This window comes from Scyliorhinus canicula, chromosome 10, assembly GCF_902713615.1.
Source record: "Scyliorhinus canicula chromosome 10, sScyCan1.1, whole genome shotgun sequence".
Lineage (NCBI taxonomy): Eukaryota > Metazoa > Chordata > Chondrichthyes > Carcharhiniformes > Scyliorhinidae > Scyliorhinus > Scyliorhinus canicula.
The window spans coordinates 163,342,013-163,369,678 of NC_052155.1; the positions used below are offsets into that span (position 1 = coordinate 163,342,013).

General features: G+C 48.8%; 1 protein-coding gene and 1 non-coding gene across 4 annotated transcripts in view; both read left to right on the forward strand.

Moving 5' to 3' along the window:
- Window positions 1-27,666, forward strand: part of neto1l (neuropilin (NRP) and tolloid (TLL)-like 1, like) — a 376,641-nt gene that overhangs the window by 17,629 nt on the left and 331,346 nt on the right. The gene's annotated exons all lie outside the window — the stretch shown is intronic.
- LOC119972990 lies at window positions 9,012-9,120 on the forward strand. The gene has a single exon (XR_005462214.1). It is a non-coding gene; the product is annotated as a U6 spliceosomal RNA (small nuclear RNA).

The window sequence follows — 27,666 nt, forward strand, 5'->3', positions numbered from 1 at the left end:
AAAAAAGAGCATGACTGAAATCTACACTTGCTGATGGCAGCAGCTCATTGCAAAGGACCAATCATCAACAGCAAGAAATTTCAACTGAGCATAGTCCAGATGAACATTTTCAGCTCTATTTATTAAGTTCCAGGGTCCATCTTGACCCAGGCAAACTCAAAGATCTATAAGACATACCTTCTCCTGGGGCAGAGAGGATTTGCAGATGTGCCTCAGATCTAATCAACTTCTTAGCATACATTTGCCAATAAAACATCATCATCATTAAGAAAGGTCTTCAGGAAGGATATTCACTATGTATGGAAGGGGGGGGATCATCAACATTCATTCGAGTCACTTCAACAGGGTCAGAAGAAACATGTGTTCTGCAATACTAAGACACAAGAAAAGAGGCGGTTTTAGAGCGCGCACATTGCAAGATGGTAAACAAATTGCATTTGGCCACAAAAGTCAATAACAATCACAATCCAATTTTTCAAAAATAGAGTGTGAGATATTCGCTCAGGCAATCTCTATCATGTGATTCCATAAGTAATCTATTTGGTAAATAATTCATTGTGGAAACTGGCCACCACCATTGGATGTGATTTGGTGCAAGCCACTGACAAGTACACCACCCACACTACAACATCCTCTGACAAAATACAGAGGTATGACTTTGTCTATTACAAACCAGGTAGAAAACTAGTTACTTCAGACACATTGAGCAGGTTACCAAATCCGACAAAGGTTGTGGATATTTTGTCATAGGTAAAGGTAAAGTCTGCATAGTCCCAGATGACCATAGGCTGCTTTCCCCTTTGAGGTGGAGAGCTGACTGGTGGTGATTTAACCTGAGGATCATTGCACCTCAGGCTGGGGGCAAGTTTGAGAAGGCGGATCCTTCATGAATAACGTACGCTTTTGCTATACCTACAGTTGATTGGCGTAGGCATCAAAGTAGAAGATGTACTCAGTGTCAATCTAATGAGTTTGGTCAACACAAATGCAACTAATGTTGGGAGGAAACTACAAATAGTGCACAACTGAAGGCCTTATGTGAAAAATGAAAATGAAAATCGCTTTATTGTCACGAGTAGGCTTCAATGAAGTTACTGTGAAAAGCCCCTAGCCGCCACATGCCGGCGCCTGTCCGGCGAGGCTGGCACGGGAATTGAACCGTGCTCTGGCCTGCTTAGTCTGCTTTAAAAGCCACCGATTTAGCCCAGTGAGCTAAACCAGCCCCTGTGGAGTAATTGTAGAAGGCTGCCTTATATGGTAAAAGAAGTGCCTAACACCCTCAGATGTTTTTGACAGTACAGAGGTGAACTTGGCATTTCATGAGGCATGGTTGTCAAAGGGAAACAGGTCTTAATACCTGAAGCTCTTCGCCAGGGCATATTATCATAGCTACACCAAGGGCATAGAGCCAACAGGCTACCTAGCAAAGGATACTGTGTATTGGACAGGGATCAACCATGAAGTTGAAAAGGTAATGAGGATGTACAAAGCATGCCTGAGTCACCGACCACATCAACATAAAGAACCTCCATATCTTCATGTGATTCCATTGTACTATTTGTCTAAAATAATAACAGCTTTATTCCCTATCCATAACAATGACTTCCAATCATCAGACAATTGAAGGGCACCCCAAGTGCATCCATGACAAACACAATAAGTGCAATATTCCACTTGTTCGGTATCCCAGAAGAGACACTTTTGGATAGCGGGCCACAGTACTCTGGCAGTCCCTTTAAGAACATGCGTGCTGGACTTCCGGTGGCGGCAATGAGCAGTTAAGCCGCACATTCGGCGGCTCCCGCGGAGAACGGACTTTGGGGCTCTTTTCAAGGCCCCCAACGGAGCTGTAGCGGCAAATCCCAACGGGGGAAGAGGACAGGAGTCGACCTCAACGGTCCCATGGTCCGGACCAGGAGTGGGGCAGAGAAAAAACCGAAGAAAGCACCTCTGAAAAAACGGGGGCAGGAAGATAAAATGGTGGCCGGCGGAGGCCTCGAGGAGCTGAGGAAGTGGGCCCAGGAGCAGCAGGCGATTCTGCTGCGCTGCTTCCAGGAGCTGAAGTTGGAGCTGCTGGAGTCCCTGAAGGTAACTAGCAGTGAACTGATGGAGACCCAGACAGCCCAGGGGGCTGCGATCCGGGAGCTGCAGCAGCAGGCCTCCGAAAGGGAGGACGAGGTCGTGGCCGTGGTGGGGAAGGTGGAGATGCACGAGGCGCTCCATAAAAGATGGCAGGAGCGGTTCGAGGAGCTGGACAACCGGTTGAGGAGGAAGAATTTGCGGATCCTGGGCCTCACGGAGGGGCTGGAGGGGTCGGACCTAGCGGCCTATGTGGTGATTATGTTAAACTCGCTGATGGGGGCTGGGTCCTTCCAGGGGCCCCTGGAGTGAGAGGGGGCCCACAGAATTCTGGCTAGGAGGCCCAAACTGAACGAGCCGCCGCGGGCGGTGTTGATGCGGTTTCATCGGTTCGTGGATCGTGAGTGTGTGCTCCAGTGGGCCAAGAAGGAGCGGAGCAGCAAGTGGGAGAACACGGAGGTGCGGATCTTCCAGGACTGGAGTGCGGAGGTGGCGAGGCGGAGGGCCGGGTTTAACCGGACGAAGGCGGTGCTCCATAGACGGAGTGTGAAGTTCGGCATGTTGCAGCCGGCGCGTCTGTGGGTCACCTCTAAGGATCGGCACCATTATTTTGAGTCCCCGGAGGAGGCGTGGGCCTTTGTGCAAGCCGAGAAATTGGACTCAAACTGAGGGTCTAGGATGGGGGATGTTGTATAATACTGTATTTGCATTTGCTTGGTTTAGTGTAAGAAGTGGGTTGGCCTTAGGGTGGGTGGGGTGATGTCGTACTGCTTTTTCTATATGGGTTTTTAAGCAGGGGTCGGGTGGACGGGTTCGGGCAGAGGGGTAAACGGGGAGTTCGGGGAGCTGGTGGGGGGGACTGACAATGGGAGTGGCCCTGGAGGAGGCGGGGCCCGGCAGGGCGAAAGCGCGGGCTTATTGCGGGTTTCCCGCGATGTGAGATGGTGGGGGCGGGGCCAGGGCTGAGAAGCGCGGGTCGTTGCTGGCTGTTTTCTTTTCCTGGGCATAATGGAGGAGGGGCAGTCCCACGTGGGGAGGAGCCGAAGGTAGGGCGGGAGTCGCCGGGGTCAGCAGAAGTTAGCTGGCTCACGGGAGTGCTGTGGAGGGAGGGACGCGGCTAGGAGGGGTCCTAGCCTGGGGGGGGGGGGGGGGGGAGAGGAGGGGGGGTACCGGGTTGCTGCTGAAACGGTCAGGAAGGAGCTGGAGGTTGCAGGGGGTGCTGGAGGGGGGGAGTTGCCGCCGTGGGAAACTGGCAGAGCAGGGGACGCTGGCCGGGGGTGGGCAGGGGTGGGGTATGGCTAATCGGCAGGGGAGGGGGGCAGGGAGCCCTCGGATCCGGCTGATAACCTGGAATGTGAGGGGGCTGAATGGGCCGGTCAAACGGGCCCGGGTATTTGCGCACCTGAAGGGACTGAAGGTGGATGTGGCCATGCTCCAGGAGACACACCTGAGAGTGGTGGACCAGGTTCGACTGAGGAAGGGATGGGTGGGCCAAGTATTCCACTCAGGGCTGGATGAGAAGAGGAAGGGGGTGGCGATCCTGGTGGGGAAGAAGGTGTCATTAGAGGCGTTAAATGTGGTGGCTGACAGTGGCGGGAGATTCTGTGATGGTGAGTGGCAAGCTGCAGGGGGAGCGGGTGGTGTTGGTGAATGTTTTTGCCCCAAATTGGGACGATGCGGGGTTTATGTGGCGTATGTTGGGCAGCATTCCGGACCTGGAGCTGGGGGGCCTGATCATGGGGGGGGACTTCAACACAGTACTGGATTCCCCATTGGATCGATCTAAGTCCCGGAAGGGTAGGAGGCCGGCGGCGGCTAAGGTGCTGAGGGGATTCATGGACCACATGGGGGGGGGGGGGGGGGGGGGGGGGGGGTGGACCCCTGGAGGTTTGCGAGGCCAAGGGCCAGGGAATACTCGTTTTTCTCCCACGTACATAAGGCCTACTCGAAGATTGATTTTTTTGTCCTGAGCAGGGGGTTGGTGTCGAGGGTGGAGGATGTGGAATACTCTGCCATTGCCATTTCAGATCATGCCCCGCACTGGATGGACCTCGGGCTGGGGGAAGAGAGGGACCAACGTCCACTCTGGCGCATGGAGGTGGGGTTGCTGGCAGATGAGGAGGTGGCCGAGAGGGTTCAGGGGTGTATCGAGAGGTACCTTGAGGCCAATGATAACGGGGAGGTTCGAGTGGGGACGGTCTGGGAGGCATTGAAGGCGGTGATGAGGGGGGAATTGATCTCCATCCGAACCCACAGGGAGAGGGGGGAGCAGAGGGAGAGGGAGAGATAGAGAGGGAGAGAGGGGGAGATAGGGGAGATGGTGCAGGTGGATAGGAGATATGCGGAGGCCCCAGAGGAGGGATTGCTGGGGGAGAGGCGTAGCCTTCAGGGCAGATTTGACCTATTGACTACCAGAAAGGCGGAAGCTCAGTGGAGGAAAGCACAGGGGGCGGTGTATGAATACGGGGAGAAGGCGAGCAGGATGCTGGCACACCAGCTCCGAAAGCGGGACGCGGCCAGGGAGATTGGGGGAGTGACGGATAAGGCTGGGAAGGTGGTGCGGAGGGGAGTAGATGTTAATGGGGTCTTCAGAGACTTCTATGGGGAACTGTACCGGTCGGAGCCCCCGGTGGAGGGGGGTGGAATGGGGCGCTTCTTGGACAAGCTGCGATTCCCGAGGGTGGAGGAGGAGCAGGTGGAGGGACTAGGGGTACCGATCGAGTTGGAGGAGGTTGTCAAAGGGATAGGGAGCATGCAGTCGGGGAAGGCGCCGGAGCCGGACGGGTTTCCGGCGGAATTTTATAAAAGGTATTTGGACCTGTTGGGCCCCCTGTTGGTCCGGACCTTTAATGAGGCAAGGGAGGGGGGGGCTTTGCCCCCAACTATGTCACGGGCGCTGATTTCCTTGATCCTGAAGCGGGACAAGGACCCTCTGCAGTGCGGATCATATAGGCAGATTTCGCTGCTGAACGCCGATGCTAAGCTGCTGGCAAAGATCCTGGCCACTAGAATAGAGGATTGCGTGCCCGGGGTCATTCATGAGGACCAGACGGGGTTTGTGAAGGGAAGGCAGTTGAATACAAACGTACGAAGGCTCCTCAACGTTATTATGATGACGGCTGTGGAAGGGGAGGCGGAGATAGTGGTGGCATTAGATGCGGAGAAGGCCTTTGATAGGGTTGAGTGGGAGTATATGTGGGAGGTGTTGGAGAGGTTTGGGTTTGGGGAGGGGTTTATCCGGTGGGTGAGGCTGCTCTACGAGGCCCCGATGGCGAGTGTAGCCACAAATAGGAGGAGGTCGGCTGCACTGGGGGACGAGACAGAGGTGCCCCCTGTCCCCCTTGCTCTTCGCATTGGCAATTGAGCCCTTGGCCATGGCATTGAGGGAGTCAGGGAACTGGAGGGGCCTGGTGCGGGGTGGGGAGGAGCATCGAGTGTCGCTATACGCGGACGACCTGTTGCTGTACGTGGCGGACCCGGTGGAGGGGATGCCGGAGGTGATGAGGATTCTTAGTGAATTCGGGGGTTTCTCGGGGTATAAGTTGAACTTGGGCAAGAGTGAGGTGTTTGTGGTACATCCGGGGGATCAAGAGGAGGGGATTGGTAGGCTCCCATTGAAGCAGGCAGGGAAGAGCTTCATGTACCCAGGTGGCGGGGAGCTGGGGGGCCCGGCACAAGCTCAACCACACAGATGGAGGAGGAGTTTAAGAGGTGGGATATGTTACCGCTGTCACTGGCGGGGAGGGTGCAGTCCGTTAAGATGACGGTGCTCCCGAGGTTTTTGTTCCTGTTCCAGTGCCTTCCCATCCTTATCCCGAAGGCCTTTTTTAGGAGGGTCAACAGGAGTATCACGGGATTTGTGTGGGCGCATGGGACTCCGAGGGTTAGAAGAGTGTTCCTGGAACGAGGCAGGGATAGGGGGGGGCTGGCGTTGCCCAACCTCTGTGGGTACTATTGGGCTGCCAACGCAGCGATGGTGCGTAAGTGGGTAATGGACGAGGAGGGGGCAGCATGGAAGAGGATGGAGGCGGCGTCTTGTGTGGGCACGAGCTTGGAGGCGCTAGTAACGGCGCCGTTGCCGTTCCCTCCAACGAGGTATACCACGAGCCCGGTGGTGGCGGCTACCCTCAAAATTTTGGGGCAATGGAGACGGCACAGGGGAGAAATGGGGGGCTCGATGGACACCCTGATACGGGAGAACCATCGGTTTGTCCCAGGGAGCATTGATGGCGGATTTCTGGGCTGGCACAGGGCAGGGGTTAGGAGGTTGAGGGACCTGTTTGTGGAGGGGAGGTTCGCGAGCTTGGGGGAGTTAGAGGGTAAGTTTGGGCTCCCCCCAGGGAACATATTTCGGTACATGCAGGTTAGGGCGTTTGCCAGGCGGCAGATGGAGGGGTTCCCCTTGTTGCCCCCACGTGGGGTGCGGGAAAGGGTGCTCTCGGGGGTGTGGGTTGGAGGAGGGAGGATTTCGGACATATACCGGGTAATACAGGAGGTAGACGAGGCCTCGGTGGAGGAACTGAAGGATAAATGGGAAGAGGAGCTGGGTGAGGAGATTGAGGAGGGGACTGGGCGGATGCCCTGGAGCGAGTGAATTCCTCCTCTTCCTGTGCGAGGCTTAGCCTCATACAGTTCAAGGTGCTGCATAGGGTCCACATGACTGGGTCGAGGGTGAGTAGGTCTTTCGGGGGCGAGGACAGGTGTGCTAGGTGCTCGGGGAGCCCAGCGAACCACGCCCATATGTTTTGGGCGTGCCCAGCGTTGGGGGAGTTTTGGAAGGGGGTAGCAAGGACGGTGTCGAGGGTGGTGGGATCCAGGGTCGAGCCAGGCTGGGGACTCGCAATGTTTGGGGTTGCAGTTGAGCCGGGAGTGCAGGAGGCGAAAGAGGCCGGTGTTCTGGCCTTTGCGTCCCTAGTAGCCCGGCGGAGGATCTTGCTCCAATGGAAGGATGCGAGGCCCCCAAGCGTGGAGGCCTGGATCAATGATAAGGCGGGGTTCATTAAATTGGAGAGGGTGAAATTTGCCCTGAGAGGATCAGTACAAGGGTTTTTCAGGCGGTGGCAGTCTTTCCTGGACTTTTTGGCGGAACGGTAGGGAAATAGGCCGACAGCAGCAGCAACCCGGGGGGGGAGGGGGAGGGGGAGGCGGGGGGGAAGGGGGAGGCGGGGGGGAAGGGGGAGGCGGGGGGGGAGGGGGAGGCGAGGGGAGGGGGAGGCGGGGGGAGGGGGAGGCAGGGGGGAAGGGGGGAAGGGGGAGGGAGGTGGAGGTTTGGATTGGGGGGAGGGAGAACTGTGTACATGGGTCTGTGGGATGTGGCGGGTGCTATCTCTTTCCCTTTTGTTGTTTGGCTGCTCTTTTATTTTTTTCTTTTTCCTTTTGTTTGAAGTTGCTCTTGAAGTTGGGGGGGTATTGTTCTTGGGGTGTTACCGCGGTTGTTTGTTAATAGAGTTAAGATGTTTATATTTTGTAAAAATTTCAATAAAAATTATTTTTTTTTAAAATGAACATGCGTGCTAAATGGGGCATAAATCATTGGGCAATGATCCAATAAATCATTGGATTGAACAGATCCAATGTTCTTGCCGAGCGAATAGTTTGCACCATTAATTCATTCATCATGAAGTGCAGGGAATCAAATCAGGATATGCCCATTGCCATGTTACACTTGAGAGCAACACTTTTAGGTATGGGCTTCGCAGCACAAGTGAAAATCATGTTCAGAAATCAGGTTAGGACACAATTGCCAAGCCATCATCTATCCCAGTTCTCAGAAGTATCGGAGAAACTTCTGGAAAAACAATGAAGTATGAAGCAGGCATACAACTCACATGCAGGAGCAAAGCTGTCCAGCATGTGTATAGGACAGAAGGATCGGTTCATACCCTGCCCAGGGAAGCTGGTCACCCACAGAAGTATCCAAAGTGTGCAGTGAGCTCGGATCGTGTGAGACGATAACATTGGATGGATTGATGTTAAGTAGAAACAGAAGCCAGCTGAAGGAACTGTACAACAGTGTAACACCCTGCACTCCAACTCCATCAAAAACACACCCAACGATGAACTCAGAAAGTGAAATTGTGGAAAATCACATTGAAAACAATGTGGAACACGAGTGATGTCGGTTATGCCGGAGTCATGATTGGTGCTCGAGAGGCTGACAAGCTGCAAACACGTATTAGCACTGCACTCCCCACACACACTCATCCTAGCCAACAATGTGGCATTGACTGTGCTGGAGCGCACCCATCCAGTTGATGGGTTAGCTAGGGCCAAAGGTTACCCAGGGGGGTGTCCTGGGGGGGACACCCATATGACCCGTGGCACTAAGTTCACAGTGGGCAGTCAGCAGCATGCTTGGCCACACAGCTGCCTTGCAGGCTGCAGCAATAGTCTTCCATGCCCGTCCACCTTTACCCCATGACCCACCTCCTGGCTGCCCCCCTGATATTTCCCCCCGGCCCTGGCAGAAGCCCCCCCAGCCAGCAAAGCAACTGTCAACACACTATAGCGACGTTGGACACTTTTTGTACCCCCTCTCTCTCAGCAGCTACAGTACCTGTTTCCCGATTTTTGAAACCACAAGTGAAACTCGCCATCAGAAATCCCTCCCGGAGGAGGTGCAGCATCACAGAAGCCCCAGAGAATACCGGGTAAGGCTCGCTGATGATATATGGACGATGTTTGCTGTGTGTGTGGAGTAGAATGCATTGAAGTCGCTGTCGAGATACCGGTGTATGGCATCCTGGCGACAGCCTAAATTTTGGCCTCACGACCGATTCTCCGCACAATCGTCTTTTCAGATTTTGGCATCGCCCTTTATCTCTTAAACTCTTAAACAGAGATCTTTCTTTTGCACAAATAATTTTCACAACCACCCTATTGAGTAGATATTTTTACTCTTAATGCAAATAATGTTTTCTTTGGGGAATGTTGTGATACTACTTAGGTAGCGCGTATAGTAAAATTAGAATGATACAGAGAAGATTAGCATGGCCCTTGCGCAAGGATGACATGCAAATGTTCTAACAGTCTGGGATGATAGATCAGATATGCAGGTGTCATGGGAGTGTCTCTTTAAGAAAGGGACTTGTCTTATCACATGGCTTCAGTGATGTCATTTGTATGGGTGGAGCTGGGCTGTGGCACTGTGAGTTTTTACTTACGCTTTGAGTTTTGGACTGGTTGAACTGCACAGGTTGAAAGAAGTGTCTTTCTCTATCTTCGTATTAAAAGCTGTTCCAGATGCTTGATAACTTAAAAGAATAATTGCTTTCTGGAAGGAATTCAAATCTGCTGTTTGAAAAGGGGAACAGAGTATCAATAACAGCCGTCTTATACCAGTGAGAATGTTGTGAGCTGGGACACGCCTTTGAAAAGGGGTTTTTGATTTTACTTAGATTTTGTTATTGAATTGGAACAGTTAAGGGGTAAGTCATTAAGGGTTATACATAGACTACTGTAGCTGTGTGGGGTCTTTGTGTTTGTAATTGATAAAAATTCTTGCTGTGTGCGTTTATACAAATGTTAACTAAGTTCTTAGAATAAAGCTTGTTTTTTTGATTGAAAGCACCTGAGAAGTCCATTGATTAACGCCTGAAAAATAGGCTCTTGTGCTCATCCTAACCAAAATCAAACACAGTTATGGTCAGGTGGATTCCATAATACATTTTGGAGTTGTTAAACCCTGCCCCGTAACACAAAAACATTTCAGAGATGCTTAAAAGTAATAGGGTAGTGATAGTTCGAGTTTCAACTTCCTGAACATTAATTGGGATAGTCATAGTGTGAAAGATTTAGAGGAAGCAAAATTCTTAAAATGCATCCAGAAGAACTTTTTAAGCCACTACTGGGGTGGCATGGCGGCACAGTGGTTAGCACTGCTGCCTCACAGTGCCAGATTCCAACCTTGGGTGACTGTGGAGTTCACACATGTGGTGAATGTATTTCACCTAATGCATGAGCTGTCTGTACTGTCTGTATAATGATGTGACCCATGACCTGGGAGTGATGATGCCGGCTACTTCCAGGTACTGTACTGGAACTCCGGTGGGCTCTGCCTCTGGCTCCGCCCTCACTGGGGGCATATATAGACCGCCACCTGTGGGTGACACTCATTTGTACAGCCGACTCTGGCAGGTGAGTTCATGGATATTCAAGCCTAATATTCACTCGTTCTCACGATCTCACAGTAAATTGACAGTATAACGACACATTCTCCCTGTGTCAATGTCCTCCGGGTGCTCCAGTTTCCTCTCATAGTGCAAAGATGTGCGCGTCGGAGGATTGGCCACGGTAAATTGCCTCTAAGTGTCCAAAGGTGAGGTGGGGTTACAGAGTTACATGGGATTGGCCGAGGTAGGGTAGTCTTTCGGAGGTTTAGTGCAGACTCGATGGGCTGAATGGCTTCCTTCTGCACTACAGGGTATCTATGATTCTATGATACGTAAAAGGTACAACAAGAAAGGGTCAGTCCGGGACTCAATTTTAGGCGACAAAGACGGGAAGTATCAGTGCGGGAGCATTTTGCAGATCAGTGATTATAGCTCTGTTGGATTCAAGATTGTTGTGGGAAAGGACACGGAAGGGCCTGAGATCAAAGTTCTGAACTGGGACAAGACTGATTTTAAATAAGAGCAGACACCTTTAGGTAAATGTGTGACAGAACCATGAGACACATTCAAGAAGGAAATGGTACAAGGCCAATATGCTTCAATAAAGAAAAAGGACGGGACCAACATATCCAGTGGAACTTGGATATCGAGAGATATACTGCATTGGATAAAGAGAAAAAAGGAAGCCTATGGCAAATATCAAGGGCTCAAAACAACAGGAACCCAAGAAGAGTATAGAGAGTATAAAATGTGCAAGACGGAACTTTAAAAGGAAATTAGAAGAGCTAATAGGGGGTATGATAGGATACTGGCAGGTAAACTAAAGGAAAATCCTAAGTTTGTTTAACAAGTTCATTAAGAATAAAAGGATAATTAGGGAAAGAGTCAGGCTCATTAAACACCAGTAGTAATTTGTGTGTGGAGCCGGAGGATGTAGGGAAGGGTGTAAATGAATATTTTGTGTCGGTGTTTACTAGTGGAGGGACGATGTAGGTGTGGAAATAAGGGAGAAGGGCTGTGATAAAATTCAAGAGATTAACAGACAGAGAGGAGGTTCTGAATGGTCTGGCTGGCCTAAAAGCAGATAGATCTCCAGGGTTGGATAAAATATATCCCAGGTTGTTGAGTGAGGCAAGGGAGGAAATAGCAGGGACACTGGCAATAATTTTCATAGATTCTACAGTGCGGAAGGAGGCCAATCGGCTCATCGTGTCTGCACCAATCCTCCAAAAGAACACTCTATCTATGCCCGAGCACCGTACCCCTGAGTACTGATCATGGCCAACCCACCTAACCTGCATGTCTTTTGAATATGGGAAGAAACTGGAGCATCCGGAGGAAACCCATGCAGACACAGAGAGAATGTGCAAACACCACGCAAACAGTCACCCAAGGCCGAAATCAAACCGGGGTCCTAGCACTGTAAGGCAGCAGTGCTAACCATTGTAAGATCTAGCCATTGAAGAGGAGTTGGACGACTGGATGATAGTCAATATGGAACCATTATTCAAGAAGGGAGGAAGGGTTAAACCAAGAAACTACAGGACAGACAGTCTAAACTCTCTCAGGGGGAAAATAGTGGAAGCAGTTCTGAGAGACAAAATTAATCAGCATTTGGCGAGGCAGGGATTAATCAAGAACAGTCAGTACGGTTTTGTTGAGGTGAGGTCTTACCTGACCAATTTCATTGAATTTTTCGAAGACGTAACCAGGTGTGTGGATGAGGGCAATGCATTTGGCGTAGTCTACTTGGACTCCAGCAATAAGGTACCACATGGGAGGCTGAAAGTAATAGCCCATGTGATCCAGGGAAATCTGGCAAATTGGATCCAGAATTGCCTGAGTGACTGTAAGCAGAAGGTGATGGTTGAGGGGTGTTTTTCTGTCTGGAAGTCTGTGTCCAGTGGGGTCCCGCAGCGATCAGTGTTGTGGCCCTTGCCACTCGTGGTTTATATAAATGAATTAGACTTGAATGTGGGAAGGTTAATCAGTAAATACATGGATTATATGAAGATTGATGGGGTGGTCAATAGTGAGGAGGATAGCCTTACATTACAGGAGGATGTAGACGATCTGGCCGGATGAGGTGATCAGTGGCAAATAGAATTAAATCAGGATAGACGTGAAGTGTTGCACTTGGGCAGGACAAACAAAGCAAGGAAGTACATGATGAACAGCAGGACCCTGGGAAGCATCAAGGATTAGAGGGACCTTGGTGTGCATGTACAATGGTCCCTATTTATTGACTGTAGCACTGCCTTCAACACCATAATGCCAGCCAAGCTCATATCAAAGCTCCAAAACCTAGGACTTGGCTCCTCACTCTGCAACTGGATCCTCGACTTTCTGACCCACAGATCACAATCAGAAAGAATAAACAACAACAACTCCTCCACATTAGCCCTCAATACCGGGGCTCCGCAAGGCTGCATACTTAGCCCCCTACTCTACTCCCTATACACACAAGATTGCGTGGCAAAATTTGGTTCCAACTCCATCTACAAGTTTGCTGACGATATGACTATAGTGGGCCGGATCTCAAATAACAACGAATCAGAATACAGGAGGGAGATAGAGAACCTAGTGGAGTGGTGCAGCGACAACAATCTCTCCCTCAATGCCAGCAAAACTAAAGAGTTGGTCATTGACTTCAGGAAGCAAAGTACTGTACACACCCCTGTCAGCATCAACGGGGCTGAGATAGAATTGGTTAGCAGTTTCAAATTCCTAGTGGTACACATCACCAGAAATCTGTCCTGGTCCACTCACGTCGACGCTACCACCAAGAAAGCACAACAGTGCCTATACTTCCTCAGGAAACTAATGAAATTTGGCATGTCCACATTAACTCTTACCAACTTTTACGGATGCACCATAGAAAGCATCCTATCTGGCTGCATCACAGCCTGGTATGGCAACTGCTCGGCTCAGGACCGCAAGAAACTTCAGAGAGTCGTGAACACAGCCCAGTCCATCACACAAACCTGCCTCACATCCATTGACTCCATCCACACTTCCCACTGTCGGGGAAAGCAGGCAGCATAATCAAAGACTCCTCCCATTCGGCTTACTCACTCTTCCAACTTCTTCCATCGGGCAGGAGATACAGAAGTCTGAGAACATGCATGAACAGACTCAAAAACAGCTTCTTCCACGCTGTTACCAGACTCCTAAACGACCCTCTTATGGACTGACCTCATTAACATTACACCCCTGTGTGCTTTATCTGATGCCGGTGCTTACGTAGTTACATTGTGTACCCTGTGTTGCCCTATTATGTATTTTCTTTTATGTATTTTCTTTTATTTCCTTTTCTTTTCATGTACTTAATGATCTGTTGAGCTACTCGCAGAAAAATACTTTTCATTGTACCTCGGTACATGTGACATTAAACAAATCCATCCATCCATCCTTAAGGAATCAGGGTAGTTGGATAAAGTGGTGGAGAAGGCACATGGTATACATGTCTTTATTAACCGAGGCACAGCTTTTAAGAGCAGGGAGATTATTCTGGAACTGTATAAACCATTGGTTTGCTTACAGCTAGAGTATTGTGCGCACTTCTGGAATCCACAATATAGGAGGGATGTGATAGCACTGGAAAGGGTGTGGAGGAGATTTACCAGGATGGAAGCGAGATTGGATAGACTGGGGTTGTTTTCATTGGAGCAGCGGAGAATGAGGGGGACATGATGGTGTGAGGCGTCTGCCAGTGATTTGTGGGGAAGGGGGGGGGGGGGGGGGTTGAAAATTTGAGCTGCGGCAGGTGGAACTGAAGCCAGGAGAAAGGTGGTAACTTGCCCTTGCAGCTTCATGGAGGTCATTGGCCTTCTTCCTACATTCGATGCTGGTCCTCTCGGGTCATGTTGACCACACTGACAGCCATTGCCACTGCCTCCGAGGCGGTATTGGTGACCCTGCTGCTGGTCCTCTGACCACCTCGGCAGAACACGGGGCTGAATTCTCTGCCGTCGGGATTCGCCATTTTGCCGGCAGCCCGGGGTGGGGGAGGGGGGTGGTTTCCCACGTCGTGGGGATTTCCCACAATGGGAAACGTCATTGACCAGGCGGCAAAACGGAGAATCGCGACGGCGGGCCGCAGCAGAAATCTGGTGCAGCGGGATGGAGAAACCCACCCATCATGTCCCGTCTCGCATCCACAGCATTGAGAAACCTTACCAAAATGAGGAGGAGATCTGGGTGCTGCCATGCTTGTTTTTTGACTGGGGTCAGTGCTGAGGTAGCTTTTAAAAGCTGCTCCCTCTTGTTAGTGACAAGAAGCTGAGGTACGAGTCTGGCGAATCGAATGCCGAGACAGCCAGTTATAAAACATAGAACAGCAGAGCATAGAACAGGCCCTTGGGCCCTCGATGTTGTGCCGAACATTGTCCGAAACCAAGATCAAGCTATCCCACTCCCTGTCATTCTGGTGTGCTCCATGTGCCTATCCAATAACCGCTTGATAGTTCCTAAAGTGTCCGACTCCACTATCGCAGCAGGCAGTCCATTCAACACCCTAACCACTCTCTGAGTGAAGAACCTACCTCGGATATCCCTCCTATATCTCCCACCCTGAACCTTATAGTTATGCCCCCTTGTAACAGCTACATCCACCCGAGGAAATAGTCTCTGAACATTCACTCTATCTAGCCCCCTCATCATCTTATAAACCTCTATTAAGTCGCCTCTCATCCTCCTCCACTCCAAAGAGAAAAGCCCTAGCTCCCTCAACCTTTCCTCATAAGACCTATCCTGCAAACCAGGCAGCATCCTGGTAAATCTTCTTTGCACCCTTTCCAATGCTTCCACATCCTTCCCACAATGAGGTGACCAGAACTGCACACAATAATCCAAATGTGGTCTCACCAGGGTCATGTATAGTTGCAGCATAACCCCGCGGCTCTTAAACTCAAGCCCCCTGTTAATAAACGCTAACACACTATAAGCCTTCTTCACGGCTCTATCCACTTGAGTTGCAAACTTCAGAGATCTGTGGACATGAACCCCAAGATCTCTCTGTTCCTCCACATTCCTCAGAACCCTGCCGTTGACCCTGTAATCCCCATTCAAATTTTTTCTACCAAAATGAATCACCTCGCACTTATCAGGGTTAAACTCCATCTGCCATTTTTCGGCCCAGCTCTGCATCCTATCAATGTCTCTTTGCAGCCTACAACAGCCCTCCACATTATCCATTACTCCATCAATCTTGGTGTCATCAGCAAATTTACTGATCCACCCTTCAGCCCCCTCCTCCAAGTCATTGATAAAAATCACAAACAGCAGAGGACCCAGCACTAATCCCTGTGGTACACCGCTGGTAACTGACCTCCAGTCTGAAAATTTTCCATCCACCACCACCCTCTGTCTTCTGTGTGATAGCCAGTTACTTATCCAATTGGCCAAATTTCCCTCTGTCCCACACCTGGTGAGATACTCGTGGGGGCTAATTTCCGGCATTAAGTGCCGTTAAATATAGGCCGCATTCACAACAATGCGGCTGTCAAGAAACACCCCTACAATTGTGCCCAAAATGCCACTTGGAATTTTTCCATGAAACGCGCCCTATGACTTTAAGGAAATATGCAAACAAGCGACCAACCAGGATGTAGAGCAGGATTACCCCGGTTTGATTCCCAGCTTGGGTCACTGGTGTGCACTTTCTCCCTGTGTCCGTGTGGGTTTCCTCCGGGTGCTCCGGTTTCCTTCCACAAGTTCACAAGTAAGGGGCAGCACGGTAGCATGGTGGTTAGCATAAATGCTTCACAGCTCCAGGGTCCCAGGTTCGATTCCCGGCTGGGTCACTGTCTGTGCGGAGTCTGCACGTCCTCCCCGTGTGTGCGTGGGTTTCCTCCGGGTGCTCCGGTTTCCTCCCACAGTCCAAAGATGTGCGGGTTAGGTGGATTGGCCAGGCTAAATTGCCCTTAGTGTCCTAAAAAGTAAGGTTAAGGGGGGTTGTTGGGTTACTGGTATAGGGTGGATACGTGGGCTTGAGTAGGGTGATCATTGCTCGGCACAACATTGAGGGCCGAAGGGCCTGTTCTGTGCTGTACTGTTCTAATTCTAATTCTAAAGTTCCGGAAATGTGCTCGTTAGGTGAATTGAACATTCTGAATTTTCCCTCAGTTTACCCGAACAGGCGCCGGAATGTGACGACTAGGGGATTTTCACAGTAACTTCATTGCAGTGTTTATGTAAGCCTACTTGTGACACAAATAAAGATTATATTATATGTGACCTGGCTAATAGTGTGATGTAGGGATTGCAGCTCTGCTGTGCCTGTGAGCAATGGCTGCTAAATCCATCAGGTAGATCTGCCTGCTGAGACATCCTGTATAGTATCTTCAAATAAACCACAAAATGTAGTTTCCCAGTCCTAATGTGAGACTGGTGAGCTTGTGTAAAGCAAACTTAGAAATGCAACAAATCCCAAAGCTCCTTGAAGCAGTGAGAGCGTTGATAAGTGACAAGTGTGTGGTCTGCTTAACTGAAGTTTCCAATACAAATGTCACTTCTCTTCCCACACACTCAGTGACAAACTAAATGGAAGCAACCTTGATGCACCCTAAATGTGTCAAATAACTTCAATATGCATCCTTTTGACGGTGTTTGAATAGACCCACTAAGGTATGCTTTACCACAAAATTCAGAGCACTTAATATGCTAGACCTCGTCCTGATACCAACTATCTGTCATCAGCCCCTTCACTTCTACACCTTTTTCTAACTGATGCTTGATCTCTCAACTTGTATTTCCTTCTCCAAACTGTTGTGATCTCCCAGGCTGTCTGTGCTCCAAATGTGTGGCTTTCTTGAACTGTATCAGGTTGAACACCTCTTGCAGAGGAATACTGCGGTTGGGTCAGAATACAAGTATGCTTATTTTGCCATTGTGTTCTCATTGCATAGAACATAGAACATCGACACACTATTATGAGTTTATGCACAATGGGTGTATATGGGCATGCTAATATAATATATTATGCAAACCACAGAATATAAGATTCATAACCTGGCTTTTGTGATCGGTACTGACAGTCCCACCACAGATCTTGACAACGAGCTGTCTAAAATGATTGAACAGGCTTGCGAGCTTCAAATTCATCTATTCTGATGCAACTTTGTATCTGGTGCCATCTACTGGGGATCAGAGGCATAATCAGGCAATCTGATCAGCTAATCAGATTGAAGGATTCTCACAGACAGCAAACGAGGAAGTAAAATTTGATTTGATTTGATTTGATTTATTATTGTCACATGTATTAGTACACAGTGAAAAGTATTGTTTCCTGCACGCTGTACAAACAAATCATACCGTACATAAGGAAAGAAGGAGAGACTGCAGAATATAATGTTCCAGTTATAGCAAGGTGTAGAGAAAAGATCAACTTAATACATGGTAGGTCCATTCAAAAGTCTGATGGCAGAAGGAAAGAAGCTGCTCTTGAGTCGTTTGGTACGTGACCTCAAACTTTGGTATCTTCTTTTCTGACGGAAGGAGGTGGAAGAGAGTATGTCCGGGGTGGGTGGGGTCCTTAATTATGCTGGCTGCCTTTCTGAGGCAGCGGGAATTATAGATAGAGTCAATGGATGGGCGGCTGATTTGCGTGATGGACTGGGCTACATTCACGACCTTTTGTAGTTTCCTGCGGTCTTGGGTAGAGCAGGCTTCATACCAAGCTGTGATACAACCAGAAAAAATGCTTTCTATGGTGCATCTGTAGAAGTTGGTGAGGGTCGGAGCTGACATGCCAAATTTCATCAGTCTTCTGAGAAAGTAGAGTCATTGGTGGGCTTTCTTAACTTTATTCTCAGTATGGGGGGACCAAGACAGGCTGTTGGTGATCTGCACACCTAAAAACTTGAAGCTCTCGACCCTTTCTACTTTGTTCCCATTATGTAGACAGGGGCATGTTTTCCACTACACTTCCTAAAGTCGATGATAATCTCCTTCGTTTTGTTGACATTGAGGGAGAGATTATTGTCGTCGCACCAGTTCACCAGATTCTCTATCTCATTCCTATACTCTGTCTCGTCATTGTTTGAAATCCGACCCACTACGGTGGTCTCATCAGCAAATTTGACTCGAGTTGGAGGGGAAAAAGCACAAAATAGAATTCAATTTTTTGTGGCTTCACAGAAATGAAATAAGGATTCATAGATGCACAATGGTTTAAAAGAGAAGATGAAATATCACAAAAAGTTGAAAAACACCATTGGCCAGTAATTTGTGTCCACGTTCGTCACGTGGTTGCGAAATCTCACGAGACTACAAAAACGAGAAGCTTGCCGGCGAGATCTTGTTTGCAGATTTTCCCCAAACCTACCAGTCATGTAACAAGGTTCCTACACCAAGCTTTGGAAATCTAATTGAAATAATTTGCAATAACATTGAAGGGCTTCCAGCTGTACCACCCTCCATGTTTGGATCTCCCTCCTCGCCAGTGCGGCATCTTGATGGCGAGGTTTACAACTGGTCTTTAAAAACTGGAACGAGTCGGAAGGAATCTGTCGGGGAGCAAATATATGTACAGCCCCTGGGCTGAGTGGCACATGCCTAGATAGTACACTGCCCCTGGCACTGCCCTCTGGCAGGGGGAAGTGGTATGGTTCCAGCGCGCAGTGCGAAGGAGGCAGTGCTGGGTATGGGGAATTGCCAATGGGCACTTCAAAGGTATTAGGGAACAATACTGGGGGCAGTGCTAAGGTGCCTGGGACACTGCCAGGGATTACATGCTAGGAGGCAGTGCCAAGGTGCTAGGGAGCAGTGTCAGGGATCAGTGCCAGGATGCAGTGCAAAGGTAGCAGTGTTGGGGAATTGGTAATAGGCAGTGCCAAGGTGCTAGGGGGCAGTACCAAGGGCAGTGCCAAGGTGCCTGGGGCAGTGCCAGGGATCAGTGCCAGGGACCAGTGCCAAAGGAACCCCTATGGGGAGCTCCATTGGAAGGTGGTTGGGTTCCCCTTATCCGTGAGAAGCTCCATGTGTCCATTGATGGTGGTGGTGGGGTGGGGTGTACTGATGGGTGAGTTGAGCTGGGTGATGGAAAGGGGGGGTGCGTTACCCGTGTGCATGTGTGGGGGTACCATGTGCATGGGGAAATGTTTTGTGGAGTTTTTAATCGGTAATCAGGGAGCCTTTTAAAAAGGATGCCCTGATCTCGGAATTCCTGGCATTGCCAGCTTTTTCCAGCCTCGCCCCACCAGCGTGACGGCGGCTCCATTTATTACTTGTTTTGCAGAGTTGCTGCACAATGTGACGAGGAAAGCCGACTGTGTGACTGATGAACTGCACACCGGTTTTCCCACCTCAGCCAGAACTCTGTGCAGAAACACCCGTAACTTTTAACATTTTAAAAATCGTGGAATTTTGGGCTGCACGGTACCACAGTGCAAGGGTCACAGTTTCAGTTCCCGGCTTGGGTCACTGTCTGTGCGGAGTCTGCATGCTCTCCCTGTGTCTGCGTAGGTTTGCTCCGGTTTCCTTCAACAAGTCCCGAAAGACGTGCTGTTAGGTCATTTGGACATTCTGAATTCTCCCTCTGTGTACCCGAACAGGTGCTGGAATGTGGCGACTAGGGCCTTTTCACAGTAACTTCATTGCAGTGTTAATGTAAGTCTACTTATGACGCTAATAAAGATTATTATTATTATTTTGGAATGTTATTTTGAGGGATTGATTCTCCATACGCATGAACTTAGTATTTCAGGGTCAGAAGGGTGGTTCAGTAATTATTATCGCACCATTAAATTCAAAAGTTGCGCATCATTCAAAAAGGCTCAGCATTTCCAGTAGTTCCTGGAGTGAGAACTGTATTGAAAATGTTGTAGTTTGCATCAAATCACAAATTCTGTATTGACTGCAACAATGCAGCTGCAACAACACACCCGGTGGAGGAACAGGGTATCACTGACAATAACTTCTGGACTTCAGCGTCTAAATAAATATATGCGGGCACTAGATCTTCTTGTTAGTATTATATTGTAATAACAACAGAAACTAACCATTTCAACATCATTAAAACTGAAAATTCCTGGCAACTATAGTGAACGAATAGTTTGATGTAACCCGTCAGCCTTCCGAACTCTACTGTCATAGAGTCATGGAATCTCTACAGTGTAGAAGGAGGCCATTTAGTCCATCAAGTCTGCACCAACCCTTGGAAAGAGCACCTTACCTAGCCCCTCCTAACCCCACCGAACCTTGAGATGCAATTGAGGGGCAATTTAGCATGGCCAATCCACCTAACTTGCACATCTTTGGACTGTGGGGGAAACCGGCGCATCCGGAGGACAACCACGCAGACACGGAGAGAACATGCAAACTTCATACAGTCACCAAAGACTGGAATTGAATGCGGGTCCCTGGTGCTGTGAGGCAGCACTGTAACACCATGTCTTCCAACCTTTTCCACCTAAACAATTGATTATTGATGTGTCGGGATTTATTTCCTGCTGTTATGTCATGTGCCACATTTGCACCAATATTCTTAAATCCATTCATGCATGAGGGCGCATATATGCAAAATCATTTGCAGGTGAATTTAGAGAGTCAATGTTCCTGATGGAAATCTCTTAATTAGCGAAGTACAATTGGAGAACTAAATGTGGAGGTCACTGGACTGAAATCAAAGCATTTCCAATTTCCCAAAGATTAAAGTCTATTACTGAGAGATCAGGGACATCTCGAATCGGACCGTTTAAGTTTTGTGCACAGTTTGCCAGGAGAATTAACTCGCTAAATTTATATATAAAATATTTTGATTTTATTTCACAAAAATAGAGAACATTATCAATGGATAATATAAATAGACTGAATTACATGGTATAAAGAGTAAAACTTAGCTGGCAGATACAGGACAACAATTGGATCTCATACTTGTGATTTGATTATAAACCACTTGAGTTTTGCCTCTTGTAGTTTATGATATCAGGAGAACCACCAATCTAATAGCTGCCTTTTTGTCTTGTTGCCGTCTTTGCTATCAAGTATGGAATCTATGAATTTGTTTTCCCTGCATTAAGCACACCCAAAATTGTCTCATGTATCATCAAGAACATAATGAGAATCAACTGGGTATCTGTCAGAGGTAGATTCGAATCCCGGCTTGGGTCACTGTCTGTGTGGAGTCTGCACGTTCTCCCCGTGTGTGCGTGGGTTTCCTCCGGGTGCTCCGGTTTCCTCCCACAGTCCAAAGACGTGCAGGTTAGGTGGATTGGCCATGATAAATTGCCCTTAGGGTCCAAATTGCCCTTAATGTTGGGTGGGGTTACTGGGTTATTGGGTAGGGTGGAGGTATGGGCTTGGGAAGAGTGCTCTTTCCAAGAGCCGGTGCAGACTCGATGGGCTGAATGTATGTAAAATAAATTAGGCTATCATACAGAGGAGCAGAAGTAGGCCATTCAGCCAAGCGAGTCTGCTTTGCCATTCACTGAAGTCATGACTGATCTGATACGATCATCCTCAACTCCACTTTCCCGCCTCATCCCCCATAATACTTGATTTCCTTGCTGAATAAAAATCTGTTTACCATGAACATACTGAACGATCCATCCTCTACAGCTCTCTTGGGTAAAGAATTCAACAGAATTCAACTTGGGTAAAGAAATAAAATCACTAGCCTCTGAGAGAAAAATATCCTCCTCATCCTGTCTTAAATGATGGCCCCTTTCTCTCACTCTAAGATCCCCCTCAAGGGGAAATATCCTCTCAGCATCTCCTCTGTCAAGACCCCTGAGAATCCTATATGTCTCAACAAGGTGGTCTCTCATTTTTCTAATCTCCAATGAGTACAGGCCCAACCTACTCAACCTCTCCTCATAAGAAAATCCCTGCATACCTGGGATTAACCTAGTGAACCTTCTCTGGGCTACCACGAATGCCAGTGTAACTTTCCTTAGATAAGGGGACCAAAACTGTTCACAGTATTCCAGGTGGTTTGTGTTGCAGAAGCAACATTTAAATATGTATTTCTTTTGTCCTGCACAGTGCAGCCACCTGGGGTGAACACTGCCCAAACACAAAATGGAAGATTGCAAGGAATGCAGGGAAAATTGGACAGGTTGTAAAAAGCAAGCAGCTTGCAGAGTGCTTGTATATTTGGACTGCTGCAGAAACCAGTTTGGCTGTTGCTGAAACCAGACAACGCTGTGAAAAGAAACAGTTAGCATATTAATGAGGCGATACCGGGCGATCCCCAGGCACAAAAGACACAAGATAGCACTAACCGATACATTGAATGGAAGGCCAGACTTTTCGACGCCAAAGAAGCCCAAAACAATGAGTCCCAAGAACCGCCCCAGTGATCGATATACTGTCCCGTTATTGGGGAATTTGAATCAATCGATTGGGAAGAGACCCAATCGATTGCGAGAGTATAGAGGGTCCGCCCATGTGGGCACAAGACCCTGAGAGGAGTATAAAGCAGAGACCCCGACCCCAGCTTGCTCTCTCTGCCAGCCTCTCCTCGACCAGCTCGCTCTGTCAGCCTCTCCTTGACCAGCTAGCCCTCCCAGCAGAACACCGTTGCAGCAGAAGAACCTTGTGCAGGAGAGGTCTGGGCAGAAGCCGCCAGCAAGTAAGTCACAACGCACGCTACGGGAATAGACACTCCTGACCCCTTTAAACCATAATCACTGGAAGCCTGCGGACCCTGGACAAAGCTAGAAGCCGTTGTTCCCTGATCCGGCAGTCCCCTTATCCAGATAAGTATTTGGCCTAGTAGTGGTAGGATTAGCCTAGTCTTATAGTTTATATGCATGATTAATAGATTACTGTAATATAATAAACGTGTCCTGTTTGAACTTACTAATTGGTGTATGGTTTTATTGCTTTGAACTTGACCTTGAAACTTGTGGCGGTATCTTAACGATACCTGGCGACTCCAAAGCTAAGTAACGAAACAGAGCCAAATTGAGTGTTAAGCACACGCACCCAGAACGAGCAACATTTAGTAGTAAGTTCAAACAAGACACGTTTATTATATTACAGTAATCTACTAATCATGCATATAAACTATAAGACTAGGCTAATCCTACCACTACTAGGCCAAATACTAAATGTTGCTCGTTCTGGGTGAGTGTGCTTAACACTCAATTTGGCTCTGTTTCATTACTTAGCTTTGGATCAAAGCACAGTATCTGTCAATAAAACGTTTAATACCTGTAATGTTAGTGTATCTGTCCCCTCATTCCAATTGTTCCTTAAATCAATGGCTAAGTCAGACCCTGTGACTCCCCTCATTTTTTTTTCAAAAGCGAATTTAGGACCAGTCATACACCTAACAATTTTGCCACTGCGAGCCGTCTCGCAAGTTATGTGATTTACTATCCAAATGTTCCTGGATGTAAATAGCATATGGAATGGCGTCCGAAGGTCTACCTTGAACAAAAAAGTAAACCAAACTTTAGAAATGAGGAAAGTCGAATGAGTTGCGTATGGGCCGCGACGGGTAAGATTTGGGTGGAATCCCCGGGTAGGGCATGCGGTGCTTTACCCGAGCTTAGCTGACCAGAGGGGGGTCCTCAGACAGGGCGGGTCCTCAATGCCATTTCTCCACTGCCTGAGCGACCTGGAACGAACAGGCATGAATGTAATCATTGTTGAATTGCAGCCTCTATTCCCAGAATAGAGGGGCACCTAAAAAAAGGGGGGGGTGCCAAGATGCTCCTAGTGGGGTGAAGGGTGAAGCCTTAAGTTGGGCTCCAGACAGTGCAGCTGAGTCAAGTTCTCAGAAATATCGGCGGACAAACTAACGTGCATGTGAGGTGATCACAAGCTTTTCGGCTGAAAAGCGAGTAGCCAATCTCCATATCAAACACTTAACATACAAACAAACGTCCAAACATGCGTGCAGGTTCCATCAGAAAGGACACCGGTTATCTCTCAAGCGGTTCCTCTTTTCACATCATCTGGACACCTCACTTCTCTTCGTTCTCTGCGAACAGGGTCGCAAAGGGGTTGCCGTGTCAGGAGTCAGACTCAGAGTCATCCTCGTCTCCTGGATCCCATACCCTTGTATAGATCAGGCAAGCAATTTTAGCATTGTGTGACCGGGGGTCAATCTCGTCATTGCGGACAAGTCTCCATGAATTGGCCCTGTGCCAAATCGTGGGGTCTAAATTTGAATGAACGTTTTCGGGGTCGTCATAGTTGGGCGGTGGGTTTGGGTGTGGGTCTGAAGTTTTAATGTAAGTGATCTCTAAATCACTGTAGTCGGGATCGTAGTTGGTGTTTGTGGGGTCTGTTGTATCAGGACAGTAGAGAGGCATGCTGTGGCTGTCGTCCAAGTCACAGTCGCTGTCTCTGCTGTGGCAGTTTGTGGGCGTTTCGGGGCGTGGTCTGGAGTCAATGGGTGGAGTCGAGGTCGAGTCCGATGAGGAACTGGTCTGTGAGGGGGAGGGTGGAAATGCGTCTCTTGTGGGCGGGGCGTGATGTTCTGCTGCGTCTAGCAGGACATGGTGCGAGTGGTTTGACTGTGTTCCATAAGCCTTTAACTGGTTAATATGGAACCACGCAGTCTTACCATTGGGGTACTTTATCCGATATACTGACGGGCTGATTTTATCCGAAATTGAGTACGGGCCGGAAAATTTTGGGGCCAAAAACGTGCTGGGGTTATACACAGATAACATCACTTGTTGCCCAACCTGAACTTCTGTGGTATGGACATTTTTTTTGAAACAGGCCTTGCTCTGTTTCCGCCATTTACCTAATTTTACTGCGGGTGCTAGCTGAGCCGACCTTACAGTCTCAACTAATTGTTTTACTGCTTTCTTGTGTATGAGGGCCTCACTTCTGGGCTAGTCATGTCAAGTCCTAAAAGGAATTCTGAACCTTTCATAGGGCGTCCGGTCATGAGTGTGTATGGGGTGAAACCTGTTGATGCTGAAACAGTGTTTCATATAAACATAAGTGCGAATGGGAGCACTGAATCCCAAGTTGAATTGTTCTCCTGTACCATTTTCCTAAGGGTCGATTTTAGAGTCCGATTCATGCGTTCCACCATCCCGCTTGACTGGGGGTGATACGCAATGTGGAAATTTTGTTTGATGCCGAATATGTTCAGGACGTTCTTCATCACCCGTCCTGTAAAATGAGATCCTTGATCTGATTTAATACTTGTGGGGAGTCCCCATCTAGTAAAAATGTGGTGGGTCAGGATCTTTGCGGCTGTCTTTGCAGTGTTCGTACGAGATGGGAATGCCTCTACCCATTTCGTAAACATGTCTATGACCACCAGAACATATTTATAGCCATTCCTGCAAGGGGGCAATGGACCTATAAAATCGATCTGGAGGTGTGTCCAGGGGCCATTAACGGGGCGAGTGTGGCTGAGTTGTGTCTTCTTTGAATACCTTTCTGGGGTATTCTGCGCACAAATCAAACAGTTTTCGATGTACTGCGTTACATCGTCTCTTAAATTGGGCCACCAACAGAGCTGTCTAAGGTGGGCTGTGGTAGGGTCGATCCCTTGGTGTCCACGACCATCATGGAATAAGGCAATCATTTGATTCCTGTCTTTCTCAGGAACCACATACAACTGGTGTTTGATAATCACACCCTCATGTGTGGTCAAAGCGTGTTTGAATTTGTCATACTGGGCCACAACGTTTCCTTTTAAAATCTCCCGGAGATTTGCATCCTGCTTCTGTGCCTGTACTAAATCTTCTATGTCTGTCTGTGAGACCTGAACTGAACTCACAGGGGCGCTAACTGGTGCGCTAGCTGGGGGTGTCCAAGAATGACCTTGCCTGGAACCTGCTTTAGCCAGTGCGTCGGCTTTCACATTTCCAGGGGGGGATGATCGATGGTGGCTTCTAACTTTAATAATGCCATACGTCCTATCCTTTGCCTTCTCTAGGATATGGCAGAATAATGGGGCTGATGGAAGGGGCTTCCCGTCTGTGGAGACAAAACCTCTTGTCCTCCACAGGGGTAGAAAATCTGTTAAACTGTTACAGACATATAAACTGTCCGAATATATATCTGCTGGGCTGGGGAACAAATCTGGGTGATCCACTATGTATGCTATGGCCGCGAGCTCTGCTGCCTGCGCGCCTAAGTGTCCGGGTAACTTTAATGATATCTCCTCTAGTACGCGTCCCTGCGCATCTTCTACATAAATACCGCATCCTGTAATGCGTTCACCATCTAAAACTGTGGATGAACTGTCCACATATATCTTCAAGGGTGCACACGTGTCTGTGTGCTGGGGGCTCTGGCTTGAATTCCCTATCTTCCTGGGGGGCATCTTAGCAATGAAGGGTCCTGTGTTGTGGAGGGGTGCTACGATTTCGCATCCATAGGGTTGTCCTGGGTACTGTAGGTTGTCTGCTAAAAATGTGTGTGTCCTGGTTCGTTTAACTGTTATGTCCCGTCCCTGTAACAGAAGTGTCCATCTAGCTGCTCTTATCTGGCTCACTGAACCGTCCTTCAGTCGTCCGTCTAAAAGTAACTGTGTGGGGGTGTGCTCAGTCAGAATGGTGATGGGGATGAGTCCGGTAATGTAAGAAAAATATTGTACTGCCGAGAATACCGTGAGCAGTTGCCTTTCGCAGGCTGAGAAACCTTTCTCCACGGGGTCTGACAGTCGTGAGGCATAAGCCACTGGTCGTAGCTGCTCGTGCCGTTCCTGAAAGAGCACGGCCGAGAGGGTCAGATCGGTGCTGGCTACCTCTATTACATAGGAACTTGTAGCACGGGTGCTGCGCTAAGGGATTTCTTTAACTCTTCCACAGCCTCTGTATGCTGCGGAAGCCATTCCCAATGAGCTCCTTTCTTAAGGAGGTCTGAAAGTGGGGCTGCCTTGGTCGCAAAACCATCGATATGGTTCCAACAATACCCAAACAGTCCTAAAAACGACCGGAGGGCTGAAACATTTTGGGGAAGGGGCAATGTGACGATCGATTCAATTCTTTTGAACTCGATCTCGCGTTTGCCGTGTGTGATGACTGTACCCAAATACATCACTTGATTCTCCAATATTTGGGCCTTTCTGGGGTTAACCTTACATCCGATTGAGTTCAGAAGTTCCAGGAGTTCGGACAGAAATGTGATGTGCTCTGCCTTGGTGTCTGTCTTCAGTAATAGGTCATCCACATACTGTACCAGACATTCGGGTCGGGAAAATTTTGCTAGTCCATTTGCCAGCTGTCAGTGGAAAATGGAGGGGGAATTGTGGATTCCTTGTGGGAGGCATGTCCACGTGTACTGCTGTCCTTTGAATGTGAAGGCAAATTTGTACTGGCACGCCTTTGCCAATGTGATTGACCAAAAGCCGTTGCTAATGTCCAATACCGTGAAATATTTGGAGTGGAGTCCCTGCTTGAGCATGGTCTCGGGACTTGTTGTTACCATGGGGGCTACTGCTGGGGTAACTTTGTTGAGTTCCGGATAATCAATGGTCAGACGCCATGATCCGTCGGGCTTCCTCACTGGCCAAATAGGGGCATTATTAGTCGAGGCTACTGTCCTAAGT